Source organism: Carcharodon carcharias, chromosome 16 (assembly GCF_017639515.1).
Source record: "Carcharodon carcharias isolate sCarCar2 chromosome 16, sCarCar2.pri, whole genome shotgun sequence".
Classification (NCBI taxonomy): domain Eukaryota; kingdom Metazoa; phylum Chordata; class Chondrichthyes; order Lamniformes; family Lamnidae; genus Carcharodon; species Carcharodon carcharias.
The window spans coordinates 44,666,294-44,692,973 of NC_054482.1; the positions used below are offsets into that span (position 1 = coordinate 44,666,294).

Sequence of the window (26,680 nt, forward strand, 5' to 3'; positions counted from 1 at the left end):
CCGGACTTGCGCATTAGGACGACGGGGGTGGCCGCGAAACGGGTTCCAGCACCGCAGTAAACAGTGGGAACCCTGGTAACAGTGCAGTGATTGGAACGCTATGCTCAACCTCTCTCCACACGCGGCTACTCCTCACACTGGTTATCAAAATCTTCAGGGGCTCAAGGAAGTGATCTTCCTGCACACAGTCCTGTTTCCGGTAATCGTCGCGAGTACAACACAACCTGCCCCGGTGACGACCTTCGAGTATGAGAATACCTGCTTCACTTGGATGCTTTGTTCGCCAGTGGGTACTACAGTTGCGAGGTGAAAGCAGAAAATGCTGGAAACAGTTAGCAGGTTAGGCAGCCTCTGGCGAAAGAACCAAGAGTTAAATGACCTTCCTTCAGAACTGGAGATGGATGGATATATCTTGTGGTAAAATATTGCAGCTCTGGAGTGGATTTTTTTCATACATTTTAGACCTATATTGCTCAAGGTTTACACACAATGCCAAGCCTGACAGTTAATTGAAAGCAAGTTAATTCACTAGTTCTCAAACATTTTTAATAACCAGCTCGAAGAAAAACTCTCATGCATGCCCCCTGAGGATACTGATACTAATAATCCAGTAAAGTATTGTTTCTCTTCATTTGTTATAACCTTGCTTTGTAGCATCACTCTGTTTTCCTCTCTCAACTCCGTTTCCATTATGTCTTCAACACCTTTCCCTACTACATGTGTTCTCACTGATCTTTCATGTCAGAGTTACCCTCCTGCTTGGGTTGTAAACATAAATGATTAAGTATTACATGGGATGCACATCACAGAAACAGGCTACTGGGACCAACCAATGTTTATGCTCCACATGTGCCTCCTTCCACCCCTCTTCATCTAAATGCATTAGCATAACTTTCCAATCGTTTCTAGCTCAAGTGTTTACCCAGCTTTCCCTTATATGTGTCTATGCTATTCACTTCAATGACAGAATGTTGCAGTGAGTTACACATTCTAATTACTTTCTGGATAAGGAAGTGTCTTCTGATCAAATACATTTCTCCTGAATTCTCTATTGGACTCATTTATGGCCGGTAGTTTGCTCACAAGTGAAAACATTTTCTCAAAGTTTAGACTATCAAATGTTTTCATAATCTAAAAGACCTCTCATCAGGTCACCAGGAGCCTTTTCTAGAGAAAAAAGCCCCAGCCTGTTAGTCTGACAGGGATAGGTGCACTAACTTTGATAGTCCCTGAAATGGTTGCATTGTAGACAGAATTCTAACTTGGTAAAGCTTGCTTATTTTAATGATTTCAGCATCCAGTTGGTGCTAAGTGTGTTGTTGATTGGCTGGACAGATCAGCACAGTCATTATCATGAGTGGTGAGCATCACTCTTAAAGGAGAGTTGCATTGTGGATGGAACAAGTCCTGGCATCATAAGTGACTGTCCTGCAAAACTTTGAAGAATGGCACATGAGTGAGTGGGCTCTAATGTCTTCAGATGCTGCACTGGAGGCCATGGTAGAGAAGGTGGAAAGGAGGAGAGTGTTCTATATCCACACACATCAGGAGGCTCTCAGAAGTCAGTGGGATCAAATGCCATGAAAGTCAATGCCAGGACTTGGATGCAGTGTTGCAAGAAGTTCAATAACCTCACACAAGTGATCAAAATCAGTGATGCATCTTCAGATGCCACATCCTACCAACTCCACCACTAGCCTCAAATGCTGCTCAATTCACCACAGCTCCATTCCTACCTACCAAAAATTAGGACTCAAACTTGATATTCATATGCTCCACCTCACACAGTTAGCACTACCGCAAACTTCACATCTACATCTCTCAGTTTGCACACCAACAGCCATGATCAACCATGACAGTCATATCAGCCAAACAGATTACACAACACTCATTGACACACTTTCCTCTCTCTTGCAGGACAAGCTGGCACACAACTGGAAGCGGCAGGAATTAATTGGAGTGGAACTGGTGCACCTGCATTTCTTAAGTCCATGGAGGAGACAGTGCTGGATGTTATTGAGATGACCATTGCTGAAGCCATGGGCAAAGATGAAAGTAACCACATACCTAATCCTCCCTTTCACAAACTACATCTCACCCTCATCCCACACTCTCTTCTGAGTTACAAGCTACAGATGGTGTAAGCATGAACCTCTTATTTTCCCCTGCCAATCTACTTTACCCTGGTATTTTTTCCCCTTTCTCATACCCAAGAAGTTCAACATGGCCAGGCAGTGGAGGAACAGCAAGAAGACAGAGACAATAAAGAGACACATCACTCAATTTCACACTTGCAGACCCCAGCACAAATATACTGTGCACAGCTTGGAGGATAGCATAAAGGTGGGATCTGCAAGAGATGAGACTGGGCAGGGGACATGGATAGCACAGATGCCAGCTTGCTGGAGGATGAGGTCGCACACAAGTTCTGTTGCAGAGGACTCAGATGAGCACTTTGATGAACAGGCTTCGGAAAACAAAATGCTTGGTACGTTGGGAAGCCTGTCAGAAAGCCTGTGGTCAGTATCAAGGAGCATGGAGGAGTTCAGCACCAGTTTGGCACAGGGCTTTGCATGGAGCTTGGAGTCTGTCCTTTCCAGCATGGAAATGGTGGCCAACTCCAATTCCACATTTGTGGACCCAACCATGTCTGATGGCCGTGTCTCAGCTTCTATTGCAGCACATGTAGAAGCCACTAAATGAGTGATGCTGTGGAAGCTTAGAGTGCTGTTGTGCCAGATCAGCTTCTTGCCATGCAAACTCAGATTACTGTCATCATGATTGTGGATTACCATGTGCAAAGGAGCTTGCAGGGTATCATCTGTCCTCAAAAGAGATCACTAGGATCGTTGAGGTTCTGCCTTGAAGGAGTGGTAGTGACTCCATGGAACACGAACATTCTGTCTTCTTTCAGGATGGCAGCGTTCGTGCTCCCACCATGGCCACTCCACCAGTGCCTTTGCTGGTACCTGTCAGTCAGCCAGCCCAGACTGCTGCCACCTATGGTTCAGTGGACAGCCAGGCCTTCTCGGCCCAGAGCTACTCAAGGTCATCCTTCAAGGTCATCTGCAGTCTCCTCAATTAAAAGTCAGCAGCTTTTAACCAGCTGTGTTGCAGCCACTGTGGTAGCACTGCATGGGAACATTAGGACAGGCTAAGGCACAAGGAAGACAGGTACAAAGGAAATATACAAGGGTGATTAGTTGATTTTTGTATGCAATGTGGCATAATTTCATTCATAAATTTGGTTTAGAATGATTATTCTGAGGCAGCTTTTATTTTTGCATTGTGGCCAGCACTGTGATGATCAGTGACAGAGGAAAGGTAAACTGTGGAACTGTTGGTGAATAAGGAATTAGGAACATAGGAGCAGGAGTAGGCCATTCAGCTCATCAAGCCTGCTCTGCCATTCAATACAATCATGGCTGATCATCCACTTCAATGCCTTTTTGTCACACCATCCCCATATTCCTTTACGTCATTAGCTTTTACAAACCTGTCAATTTCTACTTTAGACATACTCAATGACTGAGCTTCCGCAGCCCACTGGCGTAGATAATTCCAAAGATTCACAACCCTCTGTGTAAAAAATAATTCTCCTCAACTCAGTGATAAGTGGCTTCCCCCTTATTTTGGATTTGTGCCCCCTGGTTCTAGACTCCCCAACTAGGTGAAACACCTTGCCTGCATTTACCCTGTCTATCCCTTTAAGTATTCTGTAGGTATCTATTATTCTCATTCTTCAAAACTCTAGAGAATAGAGGCCCAGTTTCCCCAATCTCCCTTCATAGGACAGTGCTGCCATCCCAGGAACAAGCCTGATTTCTCTGCTTCTCTCACCCATTCTAACCTGTCTCTCTCTGAACTTACTGCACTCCATTCTCTCAGGTCCAACCCTGACATTGTCATCAAACCCACTGACAAGGGTTGTGCTGTTGTTGTCTGGCGCACTGACTTCTACCTCGCGGAGGCTGAGCGTCAACTCGCAGACACTTCCTCCTACCTCTCCCTGGACCATGACCCCACCACTGAACATCAATCCATTGTTTCCAGGACTGTCACGGACCTCATCTCCTATGGGGATCTCCCTCCCACAGCTTCCAACCTGATAGACGCCCAACCTCGGACGGCCCGCTTCTATCTCCTACCCAAAATCCACAAACAGAACTGCCCCGGTAGACCGATCGTCTCAGCTTGCTCCTGCCCCACAGAACTCATTTCTTGTTATCTTGACTCCCTTCTCTCTCCCCTTGTCCAGTCCCTTCCCATCTACATCCGTGATTCCTCTGACACCTTACGTCACATCAACAATTTCCAGTTCCCTGGCCCCAACCGCTTCCTCTTCACCATGGACGTCCAATCCCTCTACACCTCCATCCCCCACCAGGATGGTCTGAGGGCCCTTAGCTTCTTCCTCGAACAGAGGCCCGAACAATCCCCATCCACCACTACTCTCCTCCGTCTGGCTGAACTTGTTCTCACGCTGAACAATTTCTCCTTCAACTCCTCTCACTTCCTCCAAATAAAAGGTGTGGCTATGGGTACCCGCATGGGCCCCAGCTATGCCTGTCTCTTTATGGGGTATGTGGAACATTCCTTGTTGCAGTCCTACTCCGGCCCCCTTCCACAACTCTTTCTCCGGTACATCGATGATTACTTCGGTGCCGCTTCATGCTCTCGTCGGGATTTGGAAAAATTTATTAATTTTGCTTCCAATCTCCACCCCTCCATCATTTTCACGTGGTCCATCTCTGACACTTCCCTTCCCTTCCTTGACCTCTCTGTCTCAATCTCTGGTGATAGACTGTCCACCAATATCCATTACAAACCCACCGACTCCCACAGCTATCTCGACTACAGCTCCTCACACCCCACTTCCTGTAAGGACTCCATCCCATTCTCTCAGTTCCTTCGCCTCTGTCGCATCTGTTCCAATGATGCTACCTTCAAAAACAGTTCCTCTGACACGTCCTCCTTCTTCCTTAACCGAGGTTTTCCACCCACGGTCGTTGACAGGGCCCTCAACCGTGTCCGGCCCATCTCCCGCGCATCCGCCCTCACGCCTTCTCCTCCCTCCCAGAAACATGATAGGGTCCCCCTTGTCCTCACTTATCACCCCACCAGCCTCCGCATTCAAAGGATCATCCTCCGCCATTTCCGCCAACTCCAGCATGATGCCACCACCAAACACATCTTCCCTTCACCCCCCTTATCGGCATTCCGTAGGGATCGCTTCCTCCGGGACACCCTGGTCCACTCCTCCATCACCCCCTACTCCTCAACCCCCTCCTATGGCACCACCCCATGCCCACGCAAAAGATGCAACACCTGCCCCTTCACTTCCTCTCTCCTCACCGTCCAAGGACCCAAACACTCCTTTCAAGTGAAGCAGCATTTCACTTGCATTTCCCCCAACTTAGTCTACTGCATTCGTTGCTCCCAATGTGGTCTCCTCTACATTGGAGAGACCAAACGTAAACTGGGCGACCGCTTTGCAGAACACCTGCGGTCTGTCCGTAAGAATGACCCAAACCTCCCTGTCGCTTGCCATTTTAACACTCCACCCTGCTCTCTTGCCCACATGTCTGTCCTTGGCTTGCTGCATTGTTCCAGTGAAGCCCAACGCAAACTGGAGGAACAACACCTCATCTTCCGACTAGGCACTTTACAGCCTTCCGGACTGAATATTGAATTCAACAACTTTAGGTCGTGAGCTCCCTCCCCCATCCCCACCCCCTTTCTGTTTCCCCCTTCCTTTTTTTTCCAATAAATTATAAAGATTTTCCTTTTCCCACCTATTTCCATTATAAAAATAAATAAATAAATAAATTTAAAAAAGAACACCCCCACTAGAGCTATACCTTGAGTGCCCTACCATCCATTCTTAATTAGCACATTTGTTTAGATAATATCACCAACTTTAACTTTAACATCTAGGTGTTCTATTGTACTATTGTCGTTGACATCTTTTGATGATTTGCTTCTATCACTGCTTGTTTGTCCCTACAACCACACCCCACCCCCCCAACTCTCTCTCTCTCTCTCTCTCTATCTCTCCGCCGCGCCCCCCCCCCCCCCCCCCCCCCCCCCCCCCACACACACACACACACACACACACACACACACCTTAAACCAGCTTATATTTCAACTCTTTCTTGGACTCGAACTCAAGTTCTGTCGAAGGGTCATGAGGACTCGAAACGTCAACTCTTTTCTTCTCCGCCGATGCTGCCAGACCTGCTGAGTTTTTCCAGGTAATTCTGTTTTTGTCCTGGTGAACCTTTGTTGCACTCCCTCTATGGCAATAATATCCTTCCTAAGGGAACCAAACTGCACAGAGTACTCTGGGTGTGGTCTAACCAAAGTTCTATACAATTGAAGCAAGACTTTGTTACTCCTGTACTCAAATCCTCTTGCGATAAAAGCCAACATAGCTTTCCTAATTGCCTGCTGCACCTGTATGTTAGCCTTCAGTGACTTATTGTGGTTACTTGGATGAGTTCTCCACGTTGAGCTCCAAAATGGTCTCTTCTACATTGGAGAGACCAAACGCAGCCTGGGCGACCGCTTTGCGGAACACCTTCGGTCTGTCCGCAAGCAAGACCCAGACCTCCCTGTCGCTTGCCATTTCAACACACCACGCTGCTCTCATGCCCACATGTCCATCCTTGGCCTGTTGCAATGTTCCAGTGAAGCTCAACGCAAACTGGAAGAACAGCACATCTTCCGATTAGGCACTTTACAGCCTTCCGGACTTAACATTGAGTTTAACAACTTTAGATCATGAACTCTCTCCTCCATCCCCACCCACTTTCCGATCCCCTTTTTTCTAATAATTTTTTTTAAATAATTTTTTCTTTTCCCACCTATTTATATTATTATTTTAAAATGTATTTCCATCCATTGTTTTATCTCCACCTTTTAGCCTATTTCGATCCCTTCCCCCCACCCCACCCCCACTAGGGCCATCGTCACCTGCTCATCCTGCTTTCTACCCTTAATGTCACCATTAGCACATTTCTTAGCTAATATCACAACCATCAACACCCCTTTGTCCTTTTGTCTATGACATCTTTGGCAATCTCTCCTTTGCCTCCACCTATCATTGGTCCTCTATCCAGCTCCACCTGACCCACCCCCCTTAAACAGCTTATATTTTACCTTATTTCTATTTCTCTTTAGTTCTGATGAAGAGTCATACAGACTCGAAATGTTAACTCTGTCTTCCTGTCCACAGATGCTGTCAGACCTGCTGAGTTTTTCCAGTTATTTTTGTTTTGTTCCAAAATGGCATCGTTGGCTTGAAATCAGCATTGCTGTCTGATTAAAGTCATGATCTGACTATTCTGCATACTTCCTGTAGACGTTCACTCCCTACACCCTCCCCAATATGTCATTCAGTGCTCTACACCCCACAAGCCGAGAACATCATTTTGGAGCCCCAGGGCTCTTGTAATGCTAAAAAAAAAAATCAGAGGCAAAGATTCCCAACTTCTCATCCATAACCCCTTAGCTCTGGTATCACTATTTTAAATCTTTTTTGCTCTTTCTTCTGTGCCTCTATAACCTTTTTGTAAAATGGAAATCAGAACTATGCACAGCATTCTCAAGTGGTGTACTGAACACACTGATTCCTCTGCTGCTGAGTCATCTAGAAGGTAACTGATAAAAATTGACCAGTGTGCAATGAGATTGAATAAATATCTTGCACTTTTGATTGATTAGCTTTAACAACAGGGGACAAGTTTCAGCCAGCTTTACTTGCTCAGTGATTTCTATTGTTGGTTGCCTCCCTCAGAAAATTGTCTAAGATTGGTGGAATCTGTAGCATAATGAAGTGTACATGGCCTGAGAAGCTAATGCAGCTAATGCAACACATGGCCCTTTCTTTTACTGTACTTTATTATGTTGCCAGTTTCAGGTATGCCTTAGATATTCCCTAGGTATAGCAGTGCTGCTTATTTCTGTAAGTGTTGTGACTTACGCTCAGAAATGTCCTCATACTGTTGAATAAATAATTACATGACGGCATAACGCTAGGTTTAACTATAGGACACCTTCCCCCACACCCACTTCCCCTTTACAATCTGTACAGGACTCTTTCTTTTGCATGTGCACTTCTTTGATCTTTCAGTAAGGTACACTGAGAAACACTAATGAGACAAAGACAGAAATGAATCATCAAGCAGCTTTAATTGTTGGACAGCAAACGAACATACAGAGTAACAACTGTAAACAAACCTTGCTCACTTCACTCAATTTTAACTTCTCTCTTTGAAGAATGGGAAAACAAAATATACAGTTTGTGAGCCTGGAAACCTATTTTTGCTATTGCCTACTTTTCTATATTGCTTCTAACTGTAATAATTTGCTTCCTACATCTTCACTCCCAGCTGCAAACCCAAGTCTGCACCTCACTGTCTCTTGTTTAAAATCTGATTATCCATGTGTTGCTTTATCCTTTTTCTCCCTGTGCTTCCCCATGTGGGAAACTGTCCCTCTGACATCTTTCCAGTTCACTGATTCACCGCTCAGCTTGTCAGTTAAGCCAGCTGCCACTAATCCTAATGCCCCCCTCCCCCCTGCCACCCCCACCCCCCTGCCACTTTGTCACCTTGTCACCTGTCAGTCTCAAAATGTATAGAGACTTTACTGGTTTAATGAGTTTGGTATGATTTAGTTATCATTGCCTCAGTTTGAAGTAAACTGTGAGCCATAACATTTCACAAATGGGCTTGCCTAACTTTTAGTAGATATCTTCACTGCTGAGCGCACTCACAAATAAAACAATTCTAAACCATAACAATAGATAACCTCAAGATGTTAAAGATAGTATTAGATTAAAAGAAGGGGATTACAATGTTGCAAAAAATAGTCGCAAGTCTGAAAATTAGTAGTGTTTTAGAAACCAGCTAAGGGCCACCAAAAAGCTGATAAAAAGTGAAAAAATAAAGTAGCCAGAAATCTAAAAACAGATTGTAAGAGCTTTTAAAAGTATATAAAAAGGAAGACAGTAGCTAAAGTTGGTCCCTTAAAAGAAAAGACAGGAGAAATTATCATGGAGAATGAGGAAATAGCAGAGGTATTGAACAAATATTTTGCGTCTGTGAACTAGAAAGATGTTAGAGGGATAGAGGATTGGTTAATGGATAGAAAGCAGAGGGAGGGCATAAACAGGGTTTTTTCAAGTTGGCAGGTAGTGAGTAGTGGAGTGCCGTAAGGATTGGTGCTGGGGCCTCAGCTATTTACAATCTATGTTAATGACTTGGATGAAGAGACAGAGGGAAGGTTATCGAAGTTTGCTGACGATACCAAGCTAGTTGGGATGGTAAGCTGTGGGGATGACACAGAGAGGCTGCAAAGAGATATGGACAGGTTGAGTGAATGGGCAACAAGATGGCAGATGGAATAAGTGTACGGAAGTATGAAGTTATGCACTTTGGTTGTAAGAATAGAAAAGCAGAATTTTTTAAAAGGTGTGAAACATATTTGTGGATGTTCAGAGGGACTTGGGTATGCTTGTACAAGGAATGCAGAAAGTTAGCATGAAGGTGCAGCAAGCAATTAGGAAGGCAAGTAGCATGTTGGCCTTTATTGCAAGAGGATTAGAGTACAGGAATAGAGAAGTCTTGCTACAATTGTACAAGGTTTTAGTGAGACCACATCTGGAATAATGTGTGCAGCTTTGGTCTCCACATTTAAGAAAGGATATCCTTGCATTGGAGGTGGTACAACGAAGGTTCATTAAATTGGTCTCTGGAATGAGGGGGTTGTCCTATGACAAGAGGCTGAGTAAACTGGGCTTATATTCTCAGGACTCAGGAATTTAGAAGAATGAGAGGTGATGTCATTGAAACCTACAAAACTTTGTTGGGTAGACACTGAAAGATTGTTTCTGCTGGTCAGAGAGCCTAAAACACGTGGGGCGGGGGCACAGCCTCAGGATAATGGACCAATCATTTAGGACTGAGATGAGGAGAAATTACTTCACTCAAAGGGCTGCGAATCTTTGGAATTCTCTATTGCAGAGGATTGTGGATGCTCTATTGTTGAATACATTTAAGGCTGGGATAGACAGATCTTTGATCTCTTTGGAATTATGGGATATAGGGAGTGGTGGGAAAATGGAGTTGAAGCCCTAGATCAGCCATGATTTTATTAAATGGAGGAGCAGGCTTGATGGGCCATATGGTCTACTCTTGCTTCTGTTTCTTGTGTTCTCAGGAGAGGTCACTTCTCTGACTTCTTTGGTGGGGGAATGCTGCATGTTATTGAGAGGAGGGAATAGAATCTTAAGATACAAAAGGAAGCCATTCGGTCTGTAATGCCTGTATCAACTCTTTGAAAGAGCTATCTGATTTGGATCCACACCCCAGATTTTTCCCCATCAGTATTTAGCACATTGCCGAGTTTTTTTTATTACCCAGGAACGTCAAAATTCTACTCCCTATCCCTATGTATCATTTATATAGAACAAGAAAAGCATTTGTCTTAATACCACTCCTGGGGACCCCACTGCATACATCTCTCCATTCAGAAAAACTTCCATTCACCACTGCTCTCTGCCTTCTGTCCCTTAGCTATTATGTATCCAAGTTTACCACTGTCCCTATTTTCTGAATATGTCTGTTATATAGTACTTTATCAAATTCCTTTTCAAAGTCCATGCATAACATCTACTATGCTACTTTCATCAATCCTCTCTATTACTTCACCAAGGAACTTAGTAAGATTAGTCAGACACAATTTGTCTTTAACAAATCCATGCTGGTTGTCTTTACTAACTCAGGCTTCTTAAAGTGAAACTTAATTTTGTTTTTCACAATGGTCTTTGGTCTCTAGTTCGATCCCCAAGTTTATTCCTCTCCTATCTTTTGAACATTTACAATCCTCCAGTCCTCTGGCACCACTCCCATATCCACAGAGTTCTAAAAAAATTGTACTCAGAGCTTCTGCTAGCTCCACCCTTGCTTCTCTCAGCAAACTAGGATGCATCCCAACTGAACCAGAGGACTTGTTAACTTTGAGTGATGCCGACCTATTTAGCACCTCCTTTCTATGCAACTTTATTCTATCCAATATCTCTTTTCCCTCTCTCCTACTGCAGCATTAACTTTATCCTCTTCTTTTGCAAAGACAGTTGTAGTGTACTGTTTGAAACTTAGGTATGCCCTCATTTCCACAAGACAATTTCTTGTTTTGTCCTAAATATGCCCCTCCATTCCTTTAACTATTCTTTTATTTGTATATATTTATAAAGGATTTTACATTGCCTTTAAATTTTTTCTCATACTTTCTCTTTGCCTTCTTACATACTTTTTTCATTTTCCCTTTACTTTCTTGATCCTGCCTGTTTTCTACTGTACTCTGTACCTGATATTTGTCAAATATATCCTTTTTCTGTTTTATTTTAATCTCCAGGGAGCTCAAGCTTTGATGCTCCGTCTTTCCCCCTTATGGGAATATGCTTGGTTTGTACTAGACTATCCCCACCTTGAGGACCTGTTATTGCTTATTTGCTGTTTACCTGTCCAATCTTTGTTTCTAGTCCACCTGTGTTAGATCCCTTCTGTAATCATAGAAAGTGGCTCTGTTCCAACTGGGCATTTTCACATTTAATCTTTAACTTCTCCCTTTCCCTAACTACTTTAACCTAATTATATGATGATCACTAGAACACCTAGATGTTCTACTGAAACACACTTCACCTGCCCTACATCAATCCCTAGGACTAGATTATGGAATAGCTGCCATAAAAATCTACAAAAAGATCGAGGGCGGGTAATGCATTTAAAAAATAATGTTAAGGATATTTGGACATTCTTGATGTTTCATTGAATTCTCACATATACGAGATTATAATTTGCCCCGTGTAATGATTAAACAGACTTCCTGTACAGGCTTTAATGAAGCTTGCTTCATTAAGTCACACAGCAATTTTCATGTAACTTACTTCAAGGAAGCTTTCAGCTTTCTTAAGTCACAAAGGAAAAGTCACCTTGTTATAATTTAAATCATTTATATTTATTTGGAAAAAGATGGATTTTTTTCAGGGTTCCATCAAATTTTGTGGGAATGTTTTTCAATTGGAATTATGAAATCTTGACTGACATCTGTATGGCAATATTTACATCTCAGGTATTCTTTATCAATTAACAGAATTTGGAAGCAACAGCAGTTCACATTGTTAGTAAGAGATATCACAGGTTAACTCATTACTAAAATATTCACACTGTTAATGTATTTTCTATGAAATCTTAAAGTGGTAGTAGATAGATAACTATTTGAACTGCTCTAGATCATCTCAGTACAACTTATAATTAGGCTGGACTTACCCACCAGGACAGCCAACCCATTCTAGCCCCTAAAGGTGCCCTCCCACTGGACAAACTAACTGTCGCCACTCACCCATTGGCCTTATCCACTGTAATTGATCTTCCTCTGGATTCACCCAATGTGCCGACTCTCTACCATCTGTGGTCACAGTCTCTATGGCTGATTTTTCTGGCTCCTTCCCATTCATTAATTGAAAATTCATAAACTAGATCCCATGAAATTGGTTTCTTCTTGTCCAACAGTTTGACCTGTTTGGCTTTGTGATTGGTGGATTTGCAGTTTATCAACCAATAGTAATGCAGAGAACAATTCCCAAGCCTTTAAACATGAAAATCGGTACAGGAAAAACAAGCAACTTTGGCATAGAAGCAAAATTAAACTTTTCAAATTTGCTAATAAAATGTAACGTTTCAATAGGTTGCCCACACAGGTGTATGGATCACTTATTTAGCTAGATTTCACTTTTGTAATTCAAGTTGTTGTTACAATCTCAAGCTTTGAATTTAGAGAAATTACCCCTTTTCTTAATTTTGTGGTGCCATTCTTCCATAATTACCAATATTCTATTCAAGACAGGTGTCCTCAGATGACCTTGGAGTACTAATTAATATGTGGTCTCTCCAGATGTCTGGAAATTTTTGTGAACTGTGAACACCACAAGACATATATGATTGTCACATCTGGCTCCGGGATATTATTATAATGCTTTTATTCGTATCAGTTTCAGCTGTTCAATCCTCTCACTATCCATAGCATTTTCTGGATGGAGAAGCAATGTTTACTGCCCTGATTTTGCCCAGTCCCGTCCGTCATTGGTTAGGTTAAATAGACTACTTCTTACAGTCCTCCTTTCTTTCATTTTCTTTACAGTTGCTCAGCACTGCATAATAGTTGGAAGCGGGATGCTCACAAGTCACAGATGAATAGCAGATTGACAAAGAAGCAGTAGGAGAAATAATGAGGGGGACAGACAGGAATGAGTGCAGAGATGAGAAACACCATGGAATATAGGTGGCTGTAAGTCAACATTTCATGAATACTGAGATTTTATTTACTTAATATGGAAAAAGAATGAATGTTGCAATGAAGTACTATCAATATACTTTTTTTATTATTAAGAAACCAAGCTGAAGATTTAACTCCACAATGCAAGATACCATCTAGTATGAAAAGACCTAGAGAGAAAATTATGTAAATCTGGCATCTGTGGTTAGAGCACACCAAGTTTGGGTTTTGAAAGCCTGAAGGTTGCATAAGGAAATACAGAGGGCCTTAACAAATCTTAGGGTTCTGAAATCCTGGGAAAGGGTGAGTTAGAGTAAAAATATGCAATGAATTTTAATTTCAACATAGTGGTAATATAGGGAACAGGAACGTTGTGTGGGGTGGTTTCTTTGCAGCTTGAAGATACGAGAAAGAAAGTTCAGAATAATGACTGATAATGCATAATATTACCATACATATACAATAGGCAAAGGTTACAAAGGTTGTGATCAAGAAAAAGAGAGGTTGATGGTTTATTTTGAATAAAGAGAAAATTCAGGATTAATAAAATTACCAAATACATATTTTACATATATGAATTGATACATGCATATTAAATTAATATCAGCTGTAAATAATGTCTCAAACATGTTAGATAACTTACCTTAACTATGTAAAGAAAGCAACAATATTATTAACACATCATGAAATGTTTTTGATATCTGAAAGTAACATTTAGTACATTAAAAGCGCATCAATAGCGCAGGAGCAGTATTAAAATCATACCAAAACTGTATGATATGTATACTGTGGTGATCCAATTGAAATTAAATTATAAGATAAAAGCAAAATACTGTGGATGCTGGAAATCTGAAACAAGAACAGAAAATGCTGGAAAAACTCAGCAGATCTAACAGCATCTGCGGAGAGAAAAAAAACAGTTAACGGGGAGAATTTTTTCCCTGTCAGGGGGGCGGAGCAAGTGCGGGTGGGCAGGCAGCTGATCGCTGCCTGCTATCAGCTACGTGCTACCATTTTACGTGGGCAGGCCAATTAAAGTCCACCCAGCGTGATGCGCACCCGGAAGCGCTGAGCGCTCCCTGTGCGGGCAGGGGGAGGAGGGAGAGTTGGGGCCTGCGCTCTTTCGCACATGCGCGCGAAAGAGCGCAGAAACGTCCCTGAGGCATGAAGCTGCCTCAGGAAGATTACTTTGATTATGAAAAATTTAAATGAAGAAAAAAAAATTTCAGACGTCCCCTCATGTGACAGTGTCACATGATCTGGGGCATGTCAAAGAATTTTAATTAAAAATGTTATTTTTATCATGGATGAGGTTTCATAAATGCAAAGGCTGCCTGGGCTCTTCGCCTGCTCAACAACCTTAAGATTGGGCGGGCAGTCTAGACAATTAGTTTAATGAGCTGTTAAATGACCTTAATAGGCCTTTGACAGTTCGGCAGGTGCGCAGCCGACTTTGGTGCACGCCCGCTGAACTGAAGATTGGAACGGCGCTTGGTGACACTGGGACGCATGGCCGACGTCACCACACGTCATTTTATGTATCGGTGAGTGGGGCCCGCCTCTGCATGCCGACCAGAAGATTCAGGCCAACGTTTTGAGCTCCAAAGAAGAGTTATAAGGACTCGAAACATTAACTCTGTTTTTCTTCTCTCCACAGATGCTGTAAGATCTGCTGGCCAGAATTTTTCCGTTGGTGAGTTGGGGGCGGGGCCCGCTCACCGACGCAAAAATGACATGGGATGATGTCGGGAGGAACCCCCGATGTCATCCCGGTCCATTTAAATATTGAGGAAGGCGGGCGGATAGTGAAATCAGCTGTCTGCCTGCTGACCTGTCAATGGCCAATTGAGGCCATTGACAGGTTAATTAAGCTCATTAAATGCCCTGCTCGTCCAAACTTAAGGCTGGCGGGCAGGCCAGGAGCCCCAGCGGGCTCCTGATAATACATGAAACCTCATCCACTGGCGGGATGAGGTTTCATGTCCGTTTTTAAAATGTTTAATAAACTTGATGCCCTTTTAATTAACATATCCCATCTTGTGTGACATCGTCACATGAGGGGCACATGTTAATAAATTTTTTATTTGTCTATTCTTGATGTTTAAAAACTTTCAGTGATCTCCCTGAGACAGCACTTAGTCTCAGGGAGATGTGCACTCTTTCGCACGAATGCGTGAAAGAGCGCACTTTGACAGGAAGCGCTTCCCGCTGGGCGGGCCTTAATTGGCCCGCCCACTTAAAACGGCGGTAGGGCCCACTTCGGTGGCAGGGATCGGCTGCCTGCCCGCCCACCAAGGGCAAAATTCTGCCTGCTGAGTTTTTCCAGCATTTTCTGTTTTTGTTTGAAATTAAATTATACAACAGTTAGAAAGATAATTATTTTATAAAAATGAGAGGACTGTTTGCATTATATATACACTAAAACACTATTATGCATAACATCATAGAACAGAATTTATAAAATAATTAAAATTATAAAAAATACAAATTTTATGCTCTTTACATTTATAAATTTTTCCCGTATTTCCTTCTTCTCTTATACTGAACATGCGACACTTGTTATCGTTTAAAGGACACAGGCATCATTCCCAAGCAGCCATAATTCACCTGTGCACCTAGGTAGATCAGACTTCTTCAATGGTGTCAAGAGCATATTCAAGAAGAATCTAAATAAGTGAATAAGTTATTTAACTGAGGGGCCTGTGCAGGTCCTTTGCCAAGTTTTTGTATGGCACTGCACCTGAGTCATCACTTGCTGAACTCACTCAGTGACATGTGGTGCTAACCAACAACAAGGACAACAACAGCCTGCGCCATATAAAGAGATCAAGAAGTACTAACAGATTTGTTAGTGCTTTGTCACCTCAGGCTGCTGGTTAACTTCTGGTTGTTTCTTTATGCGTTTTATCACTGTGGAAAGTCAATTTGTCTGCACATGACAAGGTTTTGCTGGCGTTGCACTGTTTTCAGTTGCCTCATAAATAGTTTGACTGCAGTCATAGGTAATCTGATAGGCGACTGTCCGGGCTATGGGTAAAGGGGAAGCAGGAAGTAATGCATCAGAGAAGAGAATCCGTTGCGACAAGACAGAGGGGGAGAAGGGCATTGCACAGGAGACCTTGCCCACAATGTGTATTTGTTAGCTTAATTTAGAAGTAATAGGCTGGATTTTGCAGTACGTAGTGATGTTGGAGAGGCCCTGTAACTTTTTTGTGCTAATCTGAAAATTGCAGTGGGATAATTCAAGCGCCAGTTGAGAACCAGTGCAAATTTGGGCTAATTGTCCACTAATTATGAATTAATTACACCTTTATATTTTACACTTGTATTTTCAAGCATAAGGGGCCTCCTCTCAATTCATGAATACTTAATGAAGAGGCTCACACCATTTTAAAAGTTAAAATGGATTGATTTTCTGATTAATCTTGTTTAAAAAGCAAAATCTATGACTTTTTAAGCATGATTTAGCAGAGATTTTAAAGATCACTTTTTAAAATGATTTATACAATAATATTGCATTTTAAAAAACTAATTTTGAAAAAATGTTGAAATTTTTAAATTTGTAAAGATATGTTTAAAATTTTAACTTTGTAAAATTAATTATTTCTACTAAAATTATGATTTTCCAAAGCTTATTAGTGATGTAAGCCACACCGTTTTTGCCCAGACTAGCCTATCCTGCTGAACCTCGCTGCTGTCTACGCCAGGAGGGAATCCTCCCTCATGGCAGCCAAAATTCTCTCCACGGGGATTGTGGTAGGTTTGTGCAGAGATTTATTCGATGTCAGTGGCGAGTGCCACCACAGTGCTGCTGACCAAAAAATCCAGGCCATTGTTTCAATTGCCTTTGCTTCAGCAAGGAGTCTGTCACTGAGCTAGGTCACCTGTTGCCACCACAACTTGAACTTTGCATCAGGGCATGGACAGCATTACATGTGGCTGCCAAAATCACTGGGGCCCTTAACCTTTATGCCATGTGGTCCTTTCAAGCTGAAGAAGATGACATCGGCGACATGTCCCTGTTCACAGTCTTCGGAAGGTTACATTGTGTTCATATTGCATTCTCCCCATAACCAGCCTGGCAATTCTATAAATTACAAGGAATTCCACTCCCTCAATGTACAACAGGTAGTGCATCATGCAGGTCTGTGCATCCTACCCTGGTAGCACTCATAATTGTTTTCATCCTGTACCAGTTCTCAATGCAGCCTTTATTCCAACCAAACTGGAGGGGGTCAATTTGGAGACCCCCTGCTTGGCAACAAATATGTCTTATCATCCCTGTCAGGAATCAGGGCAGAGCTACAGAACAAGCTTACAACAAGGCCGTCTCACTACCTAAAATATCAAGAAAACAATCATTATGCTCAAACAACACTTCTACTGCCTGGTTTGTTCTGGAGGAGCTGAGCATTACACCTCTATAGAGGTATCAAGATTTGTGGTTGCTGTATGCTACACAACATTTCCATCATGAAAGGCCACCCGGGGGAACAAGAGCTGCTGTAGGAGCTGTAGATGAAGCAAAAAGAGCAGGAGAAGCACGGACTGCTAGGGCCCCAGCTATCAGAACTCCTAGGGACTAGATCATCAAAGAGTGCTTCACTCAAGCCATCCCTCCAATTCTCAATACATCAATTGTCCCACAATCCTGAACACCAATCTTACTACTGCTATTCATTGCTTTCCTTCAGTTTAGCTTTATGTGTCTTGCCCTCACTTCACCACAAATATAAACAGTATCATCAAATTCTGAACAAAAAAATTCTATCAAGCAACTTAATTACATCTCTAGCTAACAGTTAACACAAATAATTAAGAATCACTCTTGCCAGCTCTTAGTGTCTGCTGTGTTGTCCTTTCCCTATCCTATGCTCCTGCAAAGTGCTTTCTCCAATGGCTGCAGCTTGGGAAATGGAAGGCTGCTGAGTTTCAATTGAGGACACTTCAGATAGCCATGGAGGAGACCTCTGGCAGCTCTGGACCAAGAGAGCCTAGCTGCAGACTGCATCATTTGGGCATGGGCCAAGGCAGTCTGGACCAGCAGGCTCTGTGGTACTGACAAGGGGACTGACAGAGCAGCTGATGGGGGAGCAGGCTGCTGTCATTGAGAGGATAGAAGTGTCTCCCATGGAGCCAAGGCTGCTCTCCTGGGATGACACTTGCTCACCCTATGGCTCTGCACAAGAACAGGGCTGCTGTGACACATGAAAGCCCAGGTCAAAATTGGCCTCGCAGAGCCAAAGTAGAGGTCGACTGAACTGCAGCTGTTGAAGCTATCAGAGCTGTCAGCAGAGGCTCCATCGTGACGGGCAGCACTGTCGTGTTTTCAAGCTGAAAGCTTGGCTCATTTTCGTCAGAATGGTCTCCATGCCCAGCACCAAACCCTCACAAGTCGGAGCTGAACTTTTCAATGTTCTGAACAATTGCGTGCAAGCTTGCTGCCAGCCTTCCCAGTGCAGTTAGTATTTCCTGGCATATGATCATCAACTTTCTTTAGTAGGCTAGGTCCTGTGAAGTGTGCATCTGAGTTTTCTGCAGCAGAGCTACAATGTAATCTTACCCTCCAACAAGCTGGTACCTGTGGTATTCCATTGCTCTAGCACTTGCACACTTACGCCTGATGATTCACCACATGAAAACTCCTCTTCTAGCCTAGCCTCTTAAGTTATACCTGGTGACAATATCTGAGCTGATGCTTGTGAGAGTGAGACTTAGTGATGCTGCATCATTGGGAAGGCTGCCCTCATCTCCACATCTGTAACACCTGAAATGAAAGAGGGAGCCTGGGTTATCTTAAAGTAAGACAAAGCCCTGCATGATGTCTCCTCCAGGGTTCCCATTTGCCATGGCCCTACCCCTGACTATGATGGCCATCATGTTTTATTTGTGGGGAGAAGGTGTATAGATGGGCTGGACCTTCTCTGAAGGCAGCCTCCTCTCTCAAGTTGCAAGTGACTAATTCCTGCAAGAAAGGAGAGAGTGTGTTAGTGAGCCTTGAGAATTTGTCTGTCATTGTAGATGGCTGCTGTGCTGTCTGTAAAATGTGGGTTATGGGAAAGTGAGATTTGAAATAGTAGTGTGTGAAAGTGTGAGGAGAAGGAAGGATAGTAGAGTGATTGTAGGATCGTGAAGGCTGGGTGGCAGTATTGAGAGTAGTGAGACTAGGTAATGGAGGTATGAATGGAGTAAGCAAAACAACAACAACTTATATTTTTATAACCCTTTAATGTAATGAAACAAGACATTTCACAGGAGCATTAACAAGCAAAATTTTCCACTGAGACACATAAGGAGCTATTTGGACTGATGACTTAAAGCTTGATTAAAGAGGTAAAGGAGCATCTTAAAGGACGAGAGGAGAATGGTTTTCCAGAGCTTAGGACCTTGGCAGTTGAAGGCATGGCCACAAATGGTGAAGTGATTAAAATAGGGGATGTTCAAAAGGGACATAATTAGAGGAATTATTAGGAATGCATATATTTCGGAAGGTTGTGGGGCTGGGGGCGATTGCAAAGAAAGAGAGGAGTGAGGGCCCAGAGGGGTTTGAAAACAAGGATAAGGATTTTAAAATTGTGTATTGCTTAATCAAAACCCAATTTAGGTCAGCAAGGGTGAGGCTGTATGGAACTTGCTGCAAGTTAAGATGAGGGCTGACCTTTGCAGGAGTAGCTTAAGGAGGGTGGAATATGGGAGGCTGGTCAGGTGTGCATTGCAATAGTTAAGTCTAAAGATAACAAACGCATGGTTAAGGGTTTCAGCAGCAGATGAACTGAGGCAGGGCAGAGTCAGGCACAGTTACAGAGGTGGAAGATGGCAGTCTTAGTGATGGAGCGAATATGTGATCAGAAGGTCACCTCAAATATTACACTAAGATTGTGAACCATCTAGTCAGCCTCAGCAGTTCCTAGGGACAGGTGCCATGGCAACTGAATTTGTAGTGGAAGCGAAGACAATGGCCTTGGTCTTCCCAGTTTTTAATTGGAGGAAATTTCTGCTGATCCCGTACTGGATGTTGAACACCAGTCTGACAATTTAGAGACAATGGAGGGGTCACGAGAGTTGGTGGTGAGGTAGAGCTGGGTGTCATCAGCATAGATACGAAAACTAATGCCATGGCCTGAATTTCACTCTTGGCGTGTGTGCTAATTCAGTGGGAGCGGAAACGGATGTGGAATCCATTCCTGGTCGTGGTTGCGTTGCAAACACGATTTCAAGCTGGATGGCCAATTAAGGTCCGCCCAGTGTGAAACGTGCCCTCTCAGTGGTCGGGAGGAGTCGGGCTGGGGCGGGAGCCTGTTGGGTGCCGGGTCCAATGGTGACCCGTAGGGTGCTTTAAAACCAGCAGAGGCAGCTCCCTGAAGGCTGCCAGGGGAGAATCTCTGGAGTCTGTCAGGAGACTGGAACAGTGGTCTCACTCGCAGAGGTTAGGGTGAAGAGAGAGCTTTAGAGGACATTTGGTCAGTGGGCTAGGGGAAAGGAGAGAAGCAGCAGAGACAGCTGATCGGATGGCCTCAATCTAAATGTTAAAGAAATTCATGAGCTTCTTGCAACTTGCTGTTGGAAGTGAGGGTGGAAGAGACAGGGGTCAGGGGAGTGTAATGGTTTACGAAAATAGTTTACAGAAGGAAAAAGAAGCCATGAACTATACTTGCATTCTAGAATGATCCCGGAGGAGTGAGCAGTTTTGGCAAAAAAGAGCTGGATTGGCCTGCTGGTGAATATCTAAAACTTTGGACAACTGCTTCTTTTGTATGGCTTTAGGAGCAAAAGCTGTCATCCAGTTTTAATGTCAAGTTCCCTACCAACCCAATATCCTACTGGAGAGCAAGTGTAACTCCAAGAGAAGAAGACCTTGGATTTAAGGGAGTGATGATGATGCTTTTACTGGGAGGATGGCCAGATGAGAGAGAGCAATGGTTTTAATGGGACAAGAGTGTCAAAGGTGGAAGTAAGGGTGTGATTGAGTGGATCAGTAGCTGCAGTAATAGAATATGGGTTGATTAGGAAGAGCCAACATGGATTTCTAAAGAGGAAATTGCATTTAACTAACTTGCTGGAGCTTTTTGAAGAGGTAACAGAGAGGCTAATAATGTTGATGTGATGTACCTGGAATTTCAAAAGGCACTCGATACAGTGCCACACAACAGACTTGTGAGAAAAGTTATAGCTCATGGAATAATAGGGACAGTAGCAACGTGGATGCAGAATTGGCTGAGTAATAGGAAACAGAGTAATGGTCAATGGATATTTTTCTGGCTGGAGGAAGGTTTGTAGTGGAGTTCCCCAGGGGTTGCTCCCTCTCCACCCTATCCCCAAACTCACATTGTTGTCTCTTATCTCCCATTGAGACCCTTGTTTTTCCTGATATATATTAGTGATCTAGATTTTGATGTGATCGGTACAATTTCAAAGTTTGTGGATGATACAAAACTTGGAAGCACTGTAAACTGTGAGAAAGACAGTGCACAACTTCAAAAGGACATAGGCAAGTTGGTGGAGTGAGCAGATACGTGGCAGATGAAGTTCAATGCGGAGAAGTGTGAGGTGATGCATTCTGGTAGGAAGAATGTGGAGAGACAATATAAATAAGGGGTACATTTTTTAAGGGTGTGCAGGAGCAGAGGGACCTGGGTATATATGTGCATTGATTACTGAAGGTGGCAGGCCAGGTGGAGAGAGTAGTTAATAAAGCATATAGTATCCTGGGCTTTATTAATAGGGGCATAGAGTACAAGAGCAAGGAGGTTATGCTGATCTTATATACGACACTAGTTAGACCTCAGCTAGAGTATTGTGTACAGTACTGGGCATCACACTATAGGAAGGATGTGAACGCATTGGAGAGAGTGCAGAAGAGGTTTACAAGAATGGCCCCATGGATGAGAAACTTGAGTTATGAAGATAGATTGGAGAAGTTGGGACTGTTCTCCTTGGAGAGGAGAAGGCTAAGAAGAGATTTGATAGGGGGGGCTGGATAGAATAGATAGGGAGAAACTGTTCCCACTTGTAAAAAGATCGAGAACGAGAGGGCATAGCTTTAAACTGATTTGCAAAAGAAACAAATGTGATGTGAGGAAAACCTTTTTCACACCGGGTGGTTTGAGTCTGGAATGCAACAACTGGAAGTGTGGTGGAGGCAGGTTCAATCAAGGCATTCAAGAGGGCATTAGATGATTATTTGGATAGAAACAATGTGCAAGGGTATGGGGGAAAGGCAGGAGAGTGGCACTAAGCCATAAAGCTCATTTTGAGAGCTGGTGCAGACATGATGGGCTGAATGTCCTTCTGCACCGTAACAATTTTGTGATTCTGTGAATGGAGGGCCAAAAGTTAACTGTTGAGAATTTGAAAATGTGGTTGTAAGTCAGTTGGGAGACAGCTTTTTCAGGGGTGGACCCAGTCAGTAGAGTTGGAAAGGGGAAGGGAATGTGGGCAGAGATAGCCTTAACTGTGATTGACATGTTGAGAATAATGAGGTTATAGGAGATAGCAAAGTTAAGAGTGTGGCTGTGATAAAGGGTTATGAATTCATATGGAGTGTGAAATTAAAGGAGGCTAAGAGGGCAGTGAGCTCATAGGAGAGAGAACAGGATGAATTGGAGTATTTTTATTTTACCATTCTTGGAGAGCCACTGAACTTTTCACAGTATTACAGCCATGTTTTTGGAGGGAAGCTCCTGGAATCAACCTGTCCACTGCTTCAGCCAATGTCTTCCAAACACAAACTGTAGATGTTTCAACCATTTGTCTCTGTAGAAGATTTCCTTGTTGTTTGTAACCAAGTGCTCCTTCCCTTTAAGAGGTGCTGACTGCCTTTTTAGTGGTGTCAGAAAGGCCCAATATATGGCCCCCAAGCAGATGTGCAGCCAATGAATAGTGGTTAAGGTAATGCTGACTCATAATCAATAGGCAGCATTTCTACAAATGATCGAATTTTGACGGCCAAGTTCCAGCAGGTAATCTAATCATGGAGGACATTACCTTCCTGCATTCATGTTAGCTCATCTATGGGAGAACTGTGCCTAACTGATACATGTGTGACACTTCCAATATTTACAATCATTTTATGCCAATCGCTGTGTAGGCCTGTTGTAAGCTCATTATGAAATTGGGGGTACACTGGTAATGCATGGACAGCATGTCCATAATCTCAGTATGCCAACATTGTGATGATACTGAATTTATTTTGCCAATTTATTGCTAAATTTATTTTGGTAGCCAAAGATCAGGAGCATGGGACTGAAATGCAACCAGAAATTGAGGAACATTCTCTGCAAATAGTGAAAGGAAGACTGCAACCTCTCCAAGTGCACATGAAATAAGGAGTCCTCCAGGCCACAACCACATTTCTAAGCTAAAAGCAAAATTTGCGGATGCTGGAAATGTGAAATAAAAACAGTGTTGGAAAAGCTGAGCAGATCTGGGAGCATCTGTGGAAAGAGAAACAGAGTTAATGTTCCGAGTCCGTATGACCACAGACTCAAAACGTTAACTCTGTCTCTCTCTTCACAGATGCTGCCAGACCTGCTGAGCTTTTCCAGCATTTTTTGCTTTTATTTCACATTTCTAAGCTTGTGTTTACATTTTACATTTTGAGTCTCAACAACGCACTCAAATAGGAAACCACAATAGAATCACATCAACGTTGAAATTTTTAGGAAGGGAGGAAATTTTTTATCTAATAAGTATGCAACCCCAAAATGATGTATCTGAGACAAAATTTCAAAAGTGCCTCAGTTTCAGACAGAGCAACACTAGATCAGATTTTGGTATGTGCACAAAAGGTCCAGCAAGTCTTTCATATTCAGTAGCCACGTAACTAGAAAATTTCTCTCCCATTCACCTAATGAATACTTTCCCTTAAAGAGAAAGAAAATGCTAATGAAATCTTGAAAGAGCTAGTAATGTCTAATTGTTAGTGTATTTTAAATCCTAAATCGGACAATAAGGATAAAATACATTTTCCCCTGTGACTATTTTCTCCTTGAGCAACTGACATTAATCTGAAAGATTGTTTGGACGTGAAAGGCAAGGTTTCGGAATCTGTGGGATTATTAGTGACATTGATGGGAACAGCAAACACTCCCTGAGAAATGGTACTTTGCCAACAACTTTCAGAAAGTTCTGTGGAATGAATCTCCCAAACTTTAAAAGTTTGGTAGCTTTAAAAAATAATTTATTCTGATCATAATTCATTTGTCACTCTGGCAGTTTATGTCTATGGGAGATTTACTTGTGGATAGCCTTTAACAGCAGACAGATTAATCACAATAGTGTCTAAGCTATCAGGTAAATAAAATATATGTAATTAACTGGGTGATACAGTTGGTTGGACTTTGATCTTCCAGCTATGGATGTAGGTTTCAATCAGGCCAGCTGATTAAATGAAAGTTCCCTTTGTTATTAATAAGGATCCCATGTGGCGGGGTTGGGATGGTCTCAATACATTGCCCAGTGTGCCTACAATACAAACTTGCCTATAATTCAATGCTAATTGTCACTAAATATTGGCAATCTCACCTATTGGTTTGTATAGAAAATAGAAAAATGACGCATTTGTGCAGGAGATTAGGTATAAATATAGAATTAAGCAGGGTGTTAGAGCCACAAACTCCTAAGTGTAGGTCTCACTAGTTAGCTAGTGGCAACAACAAAATAAACCTACTGGATTCACTAAGGTCAGCAACATAAGAACCATCTGTGTGGAGCCAGGAAGATTAGCATCCCACTAAACCCAACAAATACAATGACAGCTTGAGTTTGGGGAAAGAGGATGGGAGGCTTTTCTCTGCATCTGTTTTCACCATACCTGATCCTGAAGCCATTGATGCAGAAAGTGGATGAGCCAATCCCTGATTGTTAAGCAAAAACCTTCACACAAAAATGTTTAAACAAAAGACTACATTATTTCTATGGATTTATAATGACAGCTGACATAGGGCAGAATCGTCCGGTTCTATTGGTGTTGGGTATCATGGCAGGCCAAGGGAAACAATATGCAAGAAGGCCAAAAATCGGTTTCATGATGTTGTGAAACCAGTTTTCAATCATCCGCTCTACGTGTCAATGGTGGGCCACATCTGTGACCGTCGCACGTCGTTAATTTCAATGCTTTAGCATTTCATTATAAGCCTCGTTCGCCAGAATGATCCCTCCATGTCAGATTTACCACCCTTGTTGGCGTGACTTTAGAATGGTGTGCTTCACGACTACCCTCAAAAGGCATCCACCTGGCGACCTGAACTTTATGGGGAACTCGGAGGTTAGTGCACACAGCCTTGTGTAGTGCTCACAGACATCGCCCATAGTATATCAAGGAAGAGGCGTTGCTCATTCGTGGGGGACACAGGCAAGTCACCTTTTTCCAGGCTGGCTTTCAGTGCAGTGCTGGGGTAAGGGCTCCAGAACAGTTCAGGCTGGTTGGGGGCAATCCAGCACAGACTGAAGGAAGTACTCAAGCACATGCCGGGGGTGTGGCAGGGAGTGGTGAGGGAAGCGGCCACGCACTTGGATAAGCTTGTCAAAAGTGAGCATTCTTCCGCAACTGAGACGTTCAGCTGCAGCTCCATTAACATGCTTGGAGTCGGGTCTCTGAAGCTTTTCTGCCCACTCTAGCAATGCAAAAGCATGAAAGTGCCAACAAATGCTCCAGAACTTTCCACTCCTATGGCACAGATTGCAAATTAATGGGCGTTTTAGGGAGCAGCAGAGCAATTGGCTGACTGGGCAAGTTGTAGAATCTCCTTACTAAAGGTAGCCATGGTGTAGTCAATGGCTCACAGCCCCTTGCAATGTCTTTATTAAGGTTTGGACCAATATCCATCATGGTTCAAGCTAACAGTGCAGCCTTGTAGTACAGGTTAGGTGAATGCCTGCACCTGAGCTGAGAGCAAGCATGCAGTCCAGTGACCGAAGCTACTGCTAATTAGTCAAGTGGAGTGAGGCGGAGGGGGTGGGATTTCGGACAGCCAATGAGCGAACTACACACTGGCCATCCAGGAGGTGGCTAGCACTCTCCTGCATGCATGAAGGCCTTCAGACTTAACCAAGAGAGATTCTTAGGCTACCTATGCTAAGCCCCATGTCTCTCTCTTTGATCCTGCAGGAGGAGAACATCAGCATCACGGAGCCTGGTGATTTAGTGGTATGTCTCATGGCTTACAGGGAGCAGAGAAGAAGAAGAAGAGAATGGCTGAGGCGCCTGGCTCGGCAAAGGGAGGAGCACCTCCCTCAAGATGAAGGGGCGGCAGGGCCTGCTGCACATGTAGCTGAAGATCCACAGTGAGCTGTTGCTCTTTGATGCTTCGCTAGACCCAGGGTCTATAGACGGCAGTTG

The 26,680-nt window shown here is 43.2% G+C and overlaps 1 long non-coding RNA gene across 2 annotated transcripts in view; it reads left to right on the plus strand.

The window, feature by feature from the left end:
• Positions 1-68: 68 nt before the first annotated feature.
• Positions 69-26,680, plus strand: part of LOC121288796 — an 88,877-nt gene continuing 62,265 nt past the window's right edge. Inside the window, exons 1-3 of one of the 2 annotated variants that reach the window (XR_005945453.1) lie at positions 69-339; positions 1,918-2,140; positions 13,207-13,353. This is a non-coding gene — a long non-coding RNA (uncharacterized LOC121288796). The remainder of the gene's footprint in view (positions 340-1,917; positions 2,141-13,206; positions 13,354-26,680) is intronic. The other variant, XR_005945454.1, reaches the window with a different exon arrangement.